Below are 3,743 nucleotides of genomic sequence, written 5' to 3' on the forward strand. Positions count from 1 at the left end.
TTTCTGAATGGACGTCCAACTTGTTGATTCCCGGTGCTAGAATCTGAGCAACCCACTGCGCCGGCCAAAACAGCGGCTTTAAGATTGATGGTGCTTTTCTGACTCTGCACCAAGAACCACCACACCAAGGCAGTGGCAAAACCGCCTCACCAGCCTCAAGAGTCGCGCTGGTGACACGTGGGGCTCCTCCGCTGGGAATCTCCTGGTGCGTGAGCAACAAAAATTGATCTGAAAGTGTGGCACCCTCTCGTTCTGTGCTCTTTCAGTGGGAGCTGCCCGCTCATTTTATTTTTATGCCATGCAGGGATCTTTGCATACAATTCATTTCCTTAACATTTGGTATATTATCTGTCTATAAAATCAGGACTAGCGTTCGATGTAATGGATTTGCAAAAATGGCCACAAATTTTTCCTTTCTCCACATCCAAGTCTTTTCATAATGTAACTTTTCAGCTTCTCCCATTACTAGGTGAAATTTCTTTTCCTGCCACTGGAATCTGCACAGTCTTGTGATTTGCTTTGGCTACTAGAATGCTACAGAAACAATATCTACCAGTTTCAAGCCTGAACTTGGAGAGTCCTTGCACATGTCCCCTAGCTCTCTTGTAAACTTGATGAGTGACAATGTGCACAGGCCTGGGCTAGCCTGCTAGAGATCAGAAACAACATGGAAGAGTGCCAAGACACTTTGGCCAACAATGACCCATTCCTAGTCAACCCAGAAGCTGATCACAGTCATGTGAGTTAGCCCGACTGAGACCAGAAGAACCACCCAGCTCAGCCCAGCCCACATTACTGACCCACAGAATCATGAATTAAATAAATGTTTATTATTTTAAAGACTAAGTATGGGGGGGATTTGTTATACAGCTAGCTACTATTCTTAGTTAACTTTATATAAATTTTCTGACTCCTTCAATAATTTGAATTATTTAACTTTCAGGAATAGCATTTACTCTGTTTTTCTATTCAAAATTCATATGTTAATTATAGAAAATTTGAGTAGTACTGAAATGCGGGAAGAGGAATAAAAATAGTATATGGTATACTGTAAGATAACCTTAATAAAATTCTTACTGGTACATTTTCTAAATATAGAAACATTTATATATAATTTGATATATTTGTTTGCTTGCTTATTATTTATTTTTTAAATTATTTTATTATATTTTATTTTTGAGAGAGAGTTTTATTCTGTCACCCAGGCTGGAGTGCAGTGGCATGATCTTGGCTTACTGCAACCTCTGCCTCACAAACTGAAGTGATTCTCATGCCTCAGCCTCCCCAGTAGCTGGAATTACAGGTACATGCCACTGCACCCAGATACTTTTTAAAAATTTTTTAGTAGAGACAGGGTTTCATCATGTTGGCCAGGCTAGTGTCAACTCCTGGCCTCAAGTGATCTATCTGCCACCACGGCCTCCCAAAGTGCTGGGATTACAAGTGTCAGCCACTTGGTCTAGCCACCTTGATGTATTCACTTCTTAAATAAAAATTTTATTTTAAAATCTCCCTTACATTTCCTTGCAATTGATGTTCTCAATTTTAAAAATGTTTGCTTCCTATTCCATCTTACATCTATGATAATTAACTTCAAAATATTGTCAATTTAAAAAATCAATTCTAATTGATGTTATGAATAATGACATAATAGGCATATTTACACATTAACATTTTGATTAATAAGTATATAACAGTGCCCATTTCACTGAATCCTAGTCACTACTATATATTTTCATTCAAAACCAACTTTGCTTCCCTGATACATAAAAAAATATTAACTGTACATGCATATAATTAATTAGAGTTCAATATTTGTTTAAGATTTTTAAGGTGAAATTTACAATGAAATACCCAAATCTTAACTGTATCATTCTATAAGTTTTTGACATGTAATCCCATCCTCTATCAAGGTATAAAACATTACTACGAACCCTAGAAAATGCCTTCCTTCCATTCCCAGTCAATACTTACCTTGCCCTTCGGAGGCAACCACTCTTGTAGTTTTCTCCATCATGGATTTAGTTTTGCCTGTTCCATGAAAAAGGAATTATATGTAGTCTTTTGTTAGAAACTTCCTTTACTCAGCATAATGTTTTGAAATTTATCCATACTGTTGTATCTATGAGTAGTTTCTTCCCTTTTTTTTTTTTTTTTTTTTTTTTTTTTTTTTTTTTTTTTTTTTTTTTTNTTTACCAAGTAGTATTTTATTGTATGAATATAACACAGTAAACACAGTAGGTTCAGCCACTCTTGAACGCCTGGGCTGTTTCTAGTTTTTGGCTATTGCAAACAAAGCTGTTATGAATGTTCCTGAACAATTGTCTTTTGTTGTTGTTGTTGACATATGCTTTCATTTATCTTAAATAAACACCTAGGAGTAAAATTATTAGGCTATTGGGCAGGTGTGTGTTTAGTTTTGTAGTAAATTGCCAAAACTTCTTAAAGTGGTTGTACAATTTTATAGTCCTCCTAAGAGTGCATGAGAATTATAGTTATTCCACATCTTAGCCAGAATTTGGCACTGTCAGTCTTTTTAAGTTTAGCCATTGTGGTGATGCATAGCCAGTCCACTTTTTAATTAATGAGTATTGGGAATAGTTAACATAGTCATTCATATACAGCTCCAAATTTAAAAGGTGCTAATGACTATACAAGTAAAAGGTAAGTCTCTGTCCTAGCCATTACTTTACCACCCAGTTTTTGTGTATACTTCCAGAGATTGTCTATGCATATTATAGTAAATACAAGTACGAATTCCTTTTTAAAGATATTTTCACACAAAACTGTATTTTGTTTTTCAGCCTAACAATATTTGAGATATTATTTCATCTCAGTATACACAGTATTTAACCAGCTCTGTTTTCCTATACTTAGATTGTTCTTAATCTTTTGTTATCATAAAAACTGTTGCAAATTATTTTTCATATGTGTGTGCAAATACAAAATTTTACATATGCAAGTACATCTTTAGTGTAAACTCTTAAAATGAAGATTGGCGAGTGTGATAGTTTTATATGTCACTTGGCTAGGCTATAGTATCCAGTTATTTAATCAGATCTGGGTGTTGCTATTAAGACACTTTGTAGATACAGTTAACATCTACAATCAGTTGACTTTAAACAAAGATTACCCTCAAAAATATGGATGGGTTTTATCCAATCGGTTGAAAGCCTTAAGAACAAACACTAAGGTTTTCAGAAAAAAGATAACTTCCTCCCTAAGACTATACCATTAACTCCAGCCAGAGTTCTCAGCCTGCTGGTCTGCCCTACATATTTTAGACTTGTCAGCCCCCACAATCATCTGCACCAATCCCTTAAAATAAAATTCCTTAAACATGTATACCATTGAGTCTGTTTCTCTGGAGAGCAGTGACTGACTGATAGCAGTGAATTGAAGAGGAGTGTTTTAAATTTTTATGCATATTGATATATAGTCTTGTAGAGGACTATACATTACAAATAATATTTTAAAATTTCTATTCCTTTTGTGCATTCACCAACATAGTGTGATACCAAACTTTCTTCCATCTGATAAGTCTAAGATAGTATCTTATTTTAACTTTAATTTGCATTTTCATCCATTAAATAATTCAATGTTTTAGTCTTTATATTTTGTGTGATAGGGGACAGGAACATAATTTTATTTCTCACGTAACAGATAATATAATCCATTGTCCCTGTGCCATGAATTTCAGTAAATGATATTTTTTCTCACTAAAAAATGCCACCATTGTCACA

This window comes from Cebus imitator, unplaced genomic scaffold (genome assembly GCF_001604975.1).
Source record: "Cebus imitator isolate Cc_AM_T3 unplaced genomic scaffold, Cebus_imitator-1.0 Scaffold10, whole genome shotgun sequence".
Classification (NCBI taxonomy): domain Eukaryota; kingdom Metazoa; phylum Chordata; class Mammalia; order Primates; family Cebidae; genus Cebus; species Cebus imitator.